We start from the raw sequence: 12,121 nt of genomic DNA, 5'->3' as shown, positions 1-12,121 counted from the left end.
GGCCAGATCCAATTATGGGTTCCAGAGTTATGGCCCCTGAAAGGGCCAAAATTAGCTATTTTGACCTTGTCTGCACAATAGCAGCTTTATTTATGATTTGATTTTTACCAAACTGGCACACAACTTGTATCACCATAAGATCTTGTTTCCTTTGTTGAACTGGCCAGATTCCTTAATGGGTTCCAGAGTTATGGCCCCTGAAAGGACCAGAATTAGCTATTTTGACCTTGTCTGCACAATAGCAGCTTCATTTATGATTTTATTTTAACCAAACTGGCACACAACTTGTGTCACCATAAGATCTCGGTTCCTTTCTTGAACCGGCCAGATCCCGTAATGGGCTCCAGAGTTATGGCCCCTGAAAGGGCCAAAATTAGCTATTTTGACCTTGTCTACACAATAGCAGCTTCATGTATGAGTTGATTTTAACGAAACTTGCACATAACTTGTATCACCACAAGATCTTGCTACCTTTCTTCAACTGGCCAGATTCCATCATGGGTTCTAGAGTTATGGCCCCTTAAAGGTCCAAAATTGGCTATTTTGGCTTTTGCAGCCATATAGAGACTTCATTTATGGTTTTATTTGATACAAACTTCCAAAATATCTTCAACAACAATAAATCTTGGATTCCATGACAAATCAGATCCAATCGTAGGTTCCAGAGTTATTTTATATCTGATTACCTCCCCTGATTGGAATCAAAATGGATTTATATCAGTAAGTACTTACAGGACTTAATTGAAATTTCATTATTGTTATTAGCTGGACTGAGACAATCAGGGTAGATAACTATGGACTGATTTTATGTCAAATTACCTCCCTTTATTTCAAATTAAAATTGTTATATCTCCATAACTACTGAAGATACTGATCTGAAATTTCATTTATGTCAACAGATTTATTTGGCAGATCCTTCTTTTGTCCACTTACAATATTTTTTTTTAATTACTTCCCTTTTGCGTTACTATAAATAGCTTATTTTTAGTAACTTTTTTATTATTGGCCGTAGGGAAAACACGAGACCAGTTTTCTGTGGTACAACATGGATGGTACCTCCAGTTTTTAGCTCATCTGATTTTTTGAAAAAAAACAATGATGAGTTATTGTCATCACTTGAGTGGTTGTCGGCATCGGCGTTGCCTGGTTCAGTTTTATGTTTAGGTCAGCTTTTCTCCTAAACTATCAAAGCTATTGCTTTGAAACTTGGAATACTTGTTCACCATCATAAGCTGACCCTGTTTAGCAAGAAACATAACTCCATCTTGCTTTTTGCAAGATTTATGTACTTAGAAAATATCAGATTTCTTGGTTAAGTTTTATGTTTAGGTCAACTTTTCTCCTTAACTATCAAAGCTATTGCTTTGAAACTTGGAATACTTGTTCACCATCATAAGCAGACCCTGTACATCAAGAAACATAACTCCATCTTGCTTTTTGCAAGATTTATTGCCTCTTTTGGACTTAGAAAATCAGTTTTTTGGTTAAGTTTTATGTTTAGGTCAGCTTTTATCCTAAACTATCAAAGCTATTGCTTTAAAACTTGCAACACTTGTTCACCATCATAAGTTGACCCTGTACAGCAAGAAACATAACTCCATCCTGCTTTTTGCAAGATTTATGGCCCCTTTTGGACTTAGAAAATATCAGATTTCTTGGTTAAGTTTTATGTTTAGGTCAACTTTTTCACTTAAACTATCAAAGCTATTGCTTTGAAACTTGCAACACTTGTTCACCATCATAAGCTGACCCTGTACAGCAAGAAACATAACTCCATCCTGCTTTTTGCAATAATTATTGCCCCTTTTGGACTTAGAAAATCATTTTCCTGGTTGAGTATTATGTTTAAGTCAACTTTTCTCATAAACTATCAAAGCTATTGCTTTAAAACTTGCAACAGTTTTTCACCATCATAAATGGACACTGTACATCAAGAAACATAACTCTATCCTGCTTTTTGCAAGAATGATGGCCCTTTTTAGACTTAGAAAATCATGGGTAGGACAATATTTCTGTTACACAAAAAAAATCAGATGAGCGTCAGCACCCGGAAGACGGTGCTCTTGTTAGGTGTATTTTAACATATCTATACCTTGTAAGATTTTTTTTCTTTTTGGTTAAATTATCTTCCCTTTGTTGTTCCTGTCCTTTGGGCTTAGATATTTTTTCTGAGAACCTTCTTGTCCTCAAGTGCAATGATAACAGGTGAGCGATATAGGGCCATCATGGCCCTCTTGTTTATGATTTGGATTTAACCAAATTGGCACACAACTTGTATCACCATAAGATCTTGGTTCCTTTCTTGAACTGGACAGATTCCATTATGGGTTCCAGAGTTATGGCCCCTGAAAGGGCCAGAATTAGCTATTTTGACCTTGTCTGCACAATAGCAGCTTCATTTATAATTTTATTTTAACCAAACTGGCACACAACTTGTATCACCATAAGACCTCGTTTCCTTTCTTGAACAGGCAAGATTTCTTTATGGGTTCCAGAGCAGGGTTGCCAGCAGTCTTGAAAAGTCAGGGAAATTGGTTTCTTTTTCAACGTCAGGGAATTGTCAGGGAATTTTAAAATTTGGTCAGTGAAAAATGAAAATCCTGGAAAGTCAGGGAAAAGTCAGGGAAAAATGATTTCAAAGCTCGAAGAAGTTAATCATTTTAAACTTTTGTGGCTATGGCAGTCTTCAAGCATTAAATTTAAGTAATTAAAAACAAAGTTTAATGATGTAATACTGTAACATGCATTTAATTTGTTTAAATCCCCCATTTTTCTTTAAACACTGATTTTGCTTGAAGACTGAAAGGCTTTGCAACCCTTGCCTCTAGAGCTAACTAACATTTTTTTGTTATTTTGTAGGAAAGTGACACATGAAGAGAGCCTACAACTAACATTATTCTAATACACTTTTTTTGTTGTAGGTACTCCAGGTGTTTTCTGGACACTGTATATTAAGAGATCTTGGATTTTGAGAGTGATGCTTTGTCAGTATGATTCCAATGGTCTTGCTATTAGTCATGGTGTTTTATTGTTTTTGCCTCTAGGAAACTGTATAATAACAGATCTTGGATTTTTGAGAATGATATTTTGCTAATACTAGCAGGGTTCCAATGGCCTTGTTATTAACCATACTTTATTGTTTTTACCATGAGGAAAGTGTACCTTAAAAGATGTTAGGTTTTTGATAGTTACATGTCTTGCAAAGATGCTTTTGATATGTATCTCTTAATAATTAGGTTTCACTGACCAATAGTCACAATTATGTTTCATTGACTTGACCACCAGACAGTCATACAAGAAAGAAAACCATGTTTATTATCATTGTGTTTGATGTTTATGTTTAATATATTGGAAAATAAATACAAAACATTTGGAAAAAAAATAATGGGAGGATTGGACGGCTATAGGGGAGGTCAGGAGGCCGTTTAAATGTTTGGCGGTTTTGGTCAGTGAAAAACATGAATTGGTCAGGGAAAAGTCAGGGAATTTTATTCACCCAGAGAATTAGCTATTTTGACCTTGTCTGCACAATAGCAGCTTCATTTATAATTTTATTTTAACCAAACTGGCACACAACTTGTATCACCATAAGATCTCGTTTCCTTTCTTGAACAGGCAAGATTTCTTTATGGGTTCCAGAGTGATGGCCCCTGAAAGGGCCAGAATTAGCTATTTTGACCTTGTCTGCACAATAGCAGCTTCATTTATGATTTGATTTTAACCAAACTTGCACACAACTTGTATCACCACAAGATCTTACATCAACTGGCCAGATTCCTTCATTGGTTCCAGAGTTATGGTCCCTTAAAGGTCCAAAATTGGCTATTTTGGCTTTTGCAGCCATATAGAGACTTCATTTATGGTTTTATTTGATACAAACTTACAAAATATCTTCAACAACAATAAATCTTGGATTCTGATTTTTTGTCAAATTACCTCCCTTTATTTCAAATTAAAATTGTTATATCTCCATTACTACTGAAGATACTGATCTGAAATTTCATTTATGTCAACAGATTTATTTGACAGATCCTTCTTTTGTCCCAACTTAAAATATTTTTTTAATTACTTCCCTTTTACGTTACTATAAATAGCTTATTTTAAGTAACTTTTTTATTTTTGGCCGTAGGGAAAACACGAGACCAGTTTTCTGTGGTACAACATGGATGGTACCTCCAATTTTTAGGTGTATTTTAACATATCTATACCTTGTAAGATTTTTTTTTCTTTTTGGTTAAATTTCTTCCCTTTGTTGTTTCTGCCTTTTGGACTTAGACATTTTTTCTGAGGACGTTCTTATCCTCAAGTGCAATGATAACAGGTGAGCGATATAGGGCCAACATGGCCCTCTTGTGTTCAGACATTTTATCTGATTTTAAGTTCAAATTTTAATACATAAAATTATTTCACTATAACAGAACACTGTATAAGCTAGTGCTAGGGGTATGAGGGCAGTTTCACATTTCACTACATCTAACAAACAGACATAATCAAATCAAGTCAGCTATTATTTTGCACAATTGTGTTGTTATGCTTCAAAAGGATGAGCTTAAACAATTTGCTATCCCTTAAAAACACTTTAAGTGCCATATGATGGTTTTAAATAGTCTCCTCGTACTCACTTCCAGTTTTGTTTGATTTCGGATCCTTTTGTACTAAAATAGAATTCCTCTTAAGCCAGTGTTAGGGGGCGTAAGGTGCTTTTCACACTTCATTACCTCTCATAAACAGCCATGATCTAACTGAGTTTACTATTTATTTGCTTGTTTGCAATCTTTGCTTCAAAAGGATCTTCTTAAAGTCTATTACAAAGTGTTTTCAGCAACCCAGAAGTGTCGTTCATACAGTACTCGGTGTCTATCTGTCAGTTTTAAATAACATTATGTGATTGTTTTCCTAACAATTTGGTTTTCACAGATTTAATATCATTCACATTGTTTACTGCTTTTTCCAGTTTTATAAGTTTAAATCTAAAGATTACTTGAAGTACCTGATATTTCATTTTTTTATGCCCCCGAAGGGAGGCATACTAGTTTTCAACTGTCCGTCCGTTCGTTCGTTCGTTCGTTCGTTAGTTAGTTCGTTAGTCACAACGTTAACTTTTTGCATGAAGGCACTTTACTCGCGAACCACTGCACCCAGGACCTTCAAACGTCACATGCTGATACATTGTAGTACTTATTGAGTACACGACCCCTACTGACTTTTAGGTCACCAGGTCAAAGGTCAAGGTGCTGCGGGGGTGGGGGCGGGCATTTGTCACCATTAGTGACAGCTCTTGTTTAGTTTTTGTTCAGTGCAGCTTTTCAACAGTGAATATATCATCAATAACCCCATAAATATCTCAATACAATTCATGTGTTTCTGAAACTAGAAATCAAAATGCTTTATTTCTCACGTAAATAACTGCACTGATGCACTTCACAATAACACAAAACAAGATAAATATTCCATTAAAACATTTTCCATAAAATGAAGCCGCAAATTGTAACACTATTACCAGTGTATGGATGTTAGTAGGGATGCATACATTACTAATATATACAGAATATATACATGAATATATATAATCAATGTAAAATGTAAGTATTAGCAACAATGCTGTAACCATTAAAGTAAAGAACAACATATTTAAGAAACAGATATTAGTAAAACAAACGATCGATGCATTAATTCGAAATGAAAAAAGGAACATTGAATGTGTAATGAATGTTTCAGATGATTTCTTTGTTGACAAAAGTGAAGAAAGAATGTTAGAATTAATACTTTGAAATTTTAACAAATCCATGACATCATAATATTGAAATCAATGGTTCAGATTTCTTCATATATATTTCTAAATACAGCAAAGTACAGTGGTAACGTACTTTAAAGCGCCGTTATGGAAAAAATCTCATTGCTTGGAATGTATGGAGCTGTACTATTTTGTAGAAGTATTTAACAACTTGATAATTAAATATTCCTCTACCATTTTCTGAGAAAATAATGATACAATAAAACAAGATTACTGGAATGGTAACGTAACATGTGTAAAGTATGTTACAAACAGATTTCTCCTTCAAATAAGTATTTAAATAATATTTTCATGTGCTTCAGCTTAAATAACACAAATTTATTGATCACAGTTCAGTTCATCATGTTGTTCAGTTTTAGTTATATCTTGTTTTCAGAAATGTCTGCTTCAACATAGATTAATTTAAGCAAATTTGCTGAAATACCTAATGTAGAAAAAATATTTACCTTCACAGTAATAAAATACTATTCTAGAAAACAATGAGAGAGCTGTCAGATCTATATTTTCTTAATAATTGATGTAACAAAACAAGGTTATTAAAATGGTAACGTAGCATGTGTAAAGTATGTTACATACTGATTCCTTCTTCAAAAAGGTGTTCAAACTTCATTTCCAAACAATATAACTCACATAATTGTTATTTCATTGATAGCATTTAGTTATATCATTTTAATAAATATTAGTGGTATCTTGTTAGCTCACCTGTCACATAGTGACAAGGTGAGCTTTTGTGATCACCCTTCGTCCGTCGTCCGTCGTCTGTGCGTGCGTCCGTCCGTGCGTGCGTGCGTCAACAATTTCGTGTCTGCACGATAGTGGTTTCGTTTATGATTTTATTTTAACCAAACTTGCACACAACTTGTATCACCATAAGATCTCGGTTCCTTTCTTGAACTGGCCAGATCCCATTATGGGTTCCAGAGTTATGGCCCCTGAAAGGGCCAAAAATAGCTATTTTGACCTTGTCTGCACAATAGCAGCTTTATTTATGATTTGATTTTTACCAAACTGGCACACAACTTGTATCACCATAAGATCTTGGTTCCTTTCTTGAACTGGCCAGATTCCATTATGGGTTCCAGAGTTATGGCCCCTGAAAGGGCCAGAATTAGCTATTTTGACCTTGTCTGCACAATAGCAGCTTCATTTATGATTTTATTTTAACCAGACTTGCACATAACTTGTATCACTATAAGATCTCGGTTCCTTTCTTGAACTGGCGAGATTCCTTTATGGGTCTCAGAGTTATGGCCCCTGGAAGGGCCAGAATTAGCTATTTTGACCTTGTCTGCACAATAGCAGCCTCATTTATGATTTGAATTTAATCAAACTTGCACAAAACTTGTGTCGCCATAAGATCTCAGTTCCTTTGTTGAACTGGCCAGATCCCGTTATGGGTTCCAGAGTTATGGCCCCTGGAAGGGCCAGAACTAGCTATTTTGACCTTGTCTGCACAATAGCAGCCTCATTTATGATTTGAATTTAATCAAACTTGCACAAAACTTGTGTCGCCATAAGATCTCAGTTCCTTTGTTGAACCAGCCAGATCCAATAATGGGGTCCAGAGTTATGGCCCCTGAAAGAGCCAAAATTAGCTATTTTGACCTTTTCTGCACAATAGCAGCTTCATTTATGATTTGATTTTAACCAAACTGGCACACAACTTGTATCACCACAAGATCTTGGTTCCTTTATTGAACTGGCCAGATTCCATCATGGGTTCCAGAGTTATGGCCCCTTAAAAGTCCAAAATTGGCTATTTTGGCTTTTGCAGCCATATAGAGACTTCATTTATGGTTTTATTTTATACAAACTTTCAAAATATCTTCAACAACAATAAATATTGGATTCCTTGACAAATCAGATCCAATTGTAGGTCCCAGAGTTATTTTATATCTGATTACCTCCCCTGATTGTAATCAAAATGGATTTATATCAATAAGTACTTATAGGACTTATTTGAAATTTCATTATTGTCATTAGTTGGACTGAGCCAATCAGGGTAGATAACTATGGACTGATTTTATGTCAAATTACCTCCCTTTATTTCAAATTAAAATGGGTATATCTTCTTAACTAATGAAGATACTGATCTAAAATTTCATTTATGTCAACAGATTTATATGGCAGATCCTTCTTTTGTTCACTTACAATAATTTTCTTTTTAATTACTTCCCTTTTACGTTACTATAAATAGCTTATTTTTAGTAACTTTTTTATTATTGGCTGTAGGGAAAACCCGAGACCACTTTTCTGTGGTACAACATGGATGGTACCTCCAATTTTTATGTGTATTTTGACATATCTGTACCTTTTAAGAATTTTGTTTTCTTTTTGGTTAAATTTCTTTCCTTTGTTGTTCCTGTCCTTTGGACTTTAATATTTTTTCTGAGGACAAGAAGTGCAATGATAACAGGTGAGAGATATAGGGCCATCATGGCCCTCTTGTTTTTTGCGATGTTGGTTGTGGTTATGTATAATATTATGCAAATTAGCTAAACATACCTACTTTGGAGTAAAAAAGTTACCACCAGTGTTACAAAATACTATTTAAGAAAACACTGAGAGACTTTCAGAACAGATCAAAACTGTTTGGTACATTTAAATTGATTTAAAACTTAAAAGATATTATTTTCTAATAAAATTTTGTCATTTTGTAACAATCTCATCAATATTCATGAATATGCAAATTAGTTAATTAATATACAGATGCTGCTTTTGAAAGGCAAATGTCTTAGCTCCTTTTTGACACCATTTGTATTGTTTTATCACCAAAACTGACCAAGATATGACTGATTATCCTCTATATGGTCGTATTTTCCCAAAATGAATGGTTGCCATGGAAACAATGAAATCTTATATAGTTCAAAAGAGTTTTTTCATGGGAACATTTTTTATTTCAAAAGGGTTGGTCCTGCCGAACAATTTGGTACCTATGAAAAAAAGTCTAGTGGGGGGGGGGGGGGGGGGGTGCATGGTAGACCCTATTGGCCCCCTACCTAATAGCATCAAGTCCCATAACACTGACCTTCATTTTAGCCAAATTATGCCCCCTTTGGACTTAGAAAATCCTGGTTAAAGTTTTGCGTGCAAGTACATACAGCTATTACTTAAAGGCATATAGATTTGAAACTTATTTTTTTCATTTTCTACATCAATTACCAACCTCACTGGGTCAAGTCCCATAACTCTGACATGTATTTTTTTGGCAAATTATGCCCCCTTTTGGACTTAAAAAATTCTGGTTAAAATTTTACATGCAAGTCACTATCTCCAAAACTAATGCAGATATTGAATTGAAACTTCTCATGTGCCTTCGGGGTTATCAAACTAGTTGATAGCACCAAGTCCCATAAGTCCCATAACTCTGATATGCATTTTGGTCAGATTATGTCCCCTTTTGAACTTAAAACTCTTTTTATAACGTTTTGGGTAATATTTTCCTGCTTCTGGGACAATATTTCGAATAGTCGAGCTTGGCTGTCTTACGGACAGCTCTTGATGAGCAATGAATTTGAATCGGAAAGGATGGAAAATTTATATATTTAAGGGGAATTAATTTTCAAAAGGGAATCCAATAATAACCAAAATATAATGTCAATAGATGTGTGAACAGATGCTTTTGTTGTTTTCATGAGCATTTTCTTGGCTGTGCATCCTGAAAAATCACAGGAGCTTCTGAAATATGTGCAGACAATACGAATTGCAGCAAAACGAAATTCAGCTTTGGGTTGGAAAAGTTACGACGAGCAGTTTAGGTTCAGAATGTCTCTCGATCCTAATAAATCCATCGAATTTTGATTATGAATTGTGGTTGATTTATTCAGGTCATTCAAAATCAGTAGTGTCAAATGAGAATCAAGGTGTACTTAAAAGTGCTTTGATTTTAATTTGAATACACGTGCAAGACATTTTTAGCTCACCTGTCACGAAATGACAAGGTGAGCTATTGTGACCGCTTGATGTCCGTCGTGCGCCGTGAGTGGTCCGTCGTCCGTCAACAATTTCTAAAAAAATCTTCTTCTTAAAAACCACTGGGCAGAATTACACCAAACTTCATAGGAATAATCCTTGGGTGGTCCCCTTTCAAAATTGTTCAAAGAATTGAATTCCATACGTACAGAACTCTGGTTGCCATGGCATCCGAAAGGAAAAACTTCAAAAATCTTCTTGTCCAAAACCGCAGGTCATAGGGCTTTGATATTTGGTATGTAGCATCATCTAGTGGTCCTCTACTAAGATTGTTCAAATTATCCCCCTAGGGTCAAATATAGCCCCGCCCTTGGGGCCACAAGATTTACAAAGACATGTAAAGGGAAAATTTTGATAATCTTCTTGTCCAAAACCACAATATATTGGAAAAAAACTTTTAAATCTTCTTGCCTGAAAGTTATGACATAGGCCTTTGATATTTGGTATGTAGCATTGCATAGTGGTCCTTTACCACGACTATTCAAATTATGCCCATGGGGGTGAAAAGAGGCCCCGCTCGGGGTTACTCGTTATATGAGTTATATAGGAAAAAATACTTAAAAAATTATCTGATCATATTTCCTAGACTGTTTAATTAAAATTAACTGATGACTCAAAGTAAGGGTCATTTGACTGTGACATGCTTAAATTGTAGCGGGAATCACCCAAGCCGTTTCTGTTTTACCAGTAGGTCAAAAAACCATTCGTTACAGTCCGCGGACAGACAAATCCATACCGACATCAGTCAAGCCTTTCAATCAGAAATCCGACTGCGCAACCGAGATTTAATGACCCTCGGGACATCACCTATAAACACTAAACTTTTAGCCAAATACGTTTCTAAATATCCTGACAAGGCAGGCGCGAATTTAGTATTAAACGGATTTTCTAAATGTTTTCGGCTCAATTACATGGGTTCCAGGTACCTTCTCGTGCAAAAAAAAATATAATATAATCGGCTGATGTTTTACCAGAAGAATTACAAACAAAATTTGACAAGAAAGTAGATTTAAGAAGAATATCTGGTACTTTCAGTTCATCATCTTTTCAAAATCTTAAAATTTCACCTATAGGTCTAGTCCCTAAATCCGACGGAAGTTGGCGTTTTATACAACATTTAGGGGCCTCCGTGGCCGAGTGGTTAGAGTCGTTGACTTCAAACCATTTGCCCCTCATCGATGTGGGTTCGAAACCTCATTTGGGGCGTAGAATTCTTCACGTGAGGAAGCCATCCAGCTGGCTTACGGAAGGTCGGTGGTTCTACCCAGGTGCCCGCTCGTGATGGAAGTATGCACGGAGGGGCACCTGGGTTCTTCCTCCACCATTAAAGCTGGAAAGTCGCCATATGACCTAAAATTGTGTCGGTGCGATGTTAAACCCAACAAATATACAACATTTATCTTACCCGAAAGACCATAGTATAAATGATGGTATTGATGATAATAAATATTGTTCAATAAAATATACCTCATTTGACAAAGTTGCAAATATGATATTTACATTAGGTAGAGGGGCACAGATAGCAAAACGTGATATTAAGTCGGCTTTTAAGTCTTGCCCATTTATACTGACGATTTCCTTTTACTCGGTATGAAGGTTGGGAAAAGCTATTATTTTGATAAAATGCTACCCATGGGTTTTGCTCGGTCTTGTTACCTGCGGCCTGAAGGCCGCAGGTATATTGGAATGCAACAAGTAGTGTAGCATATGGGGACTGGGTGATTTCACGTGACTTTTTACCGATATGCGATTGGCTTATCGCACTTATGGAACGCCGTTCTTGCAATATAGCTGGCACTTAATATGATATATAGAGAAATGTTTGTGACCTGAATTCCTCATTCATTATTTCATATAATATATTCAAACCTTTCAGCAATGATCAATATTGATACCTTGTTGTGCATAAGGGTTTTTTGTTAGTGTTGATTGCTCTTCAGTTTCCTGGATTATGGTCCTGTGTTGTCAAATAAGTCCATGTGAAGGCATGAATCATAGTTGTGAAACCTCTAATAAAGTATTTCAATAGTCAAGGAATGTGACCAGTTAAGCTAAAAGTTATGTTATACATGAAAGGGAAATATAGTTATTTTTGCTCAAAACAATAATATAACTTTCAGAATTAAGAAATACATAGTTCATAGATCTACTTGTAAATCATGTTGAATGGAGTAATATTTCCTACATTAAAGCGTAATGGTATAATAAAAAAGTATGTTATTCACCCGTAAGTTACTTCCAACAATTTCTGGTCTGTATAACTTCTGGCCGTAGGAAATCTTTCGACTAGTAGTTTATTTGAAACATTTTCTTCTTTCTTGCATTGGCTAAGAGAGTATCAGGTATCAACTCAGT

At 35.4% G+C, this 12,121-nt stretch overlaps 1 protein-coding gene across 3 annotated transcripts in view; it reads left to right on the top strand.

The window, feature by feature from the left end:
• LOC123540074 (uncharacterized) overlaps positions 1-12,121 on the top strand; it is a 180,335-nt gene that overhangs the window by 72,771 nt on the left and 95,443 nt on the right. The window lies entirely within an intron of this gene.

The sequence above is a fragment of the Mercenaria mercenaria genome, chromosome 16 (assembly GCF_021730395.1).
Source record: "Mercenaria mercenaria strain notata chromosome 16, MADL_Memer_1, whole genome shotgun sequence".
In the NCBI taxonomy this organism is placed as follows: Eukaryota; Metazoa; Mollusca; class Bivalvia; order Venerida; family Veneridae; genus Mercenaria; species Mercenaria mercenaria.
The sequence above is the reverse complement of the archived record's forward strand: the minus strand, read 5'-3'. Positions and strand labels throughout refer to the sequence as shown.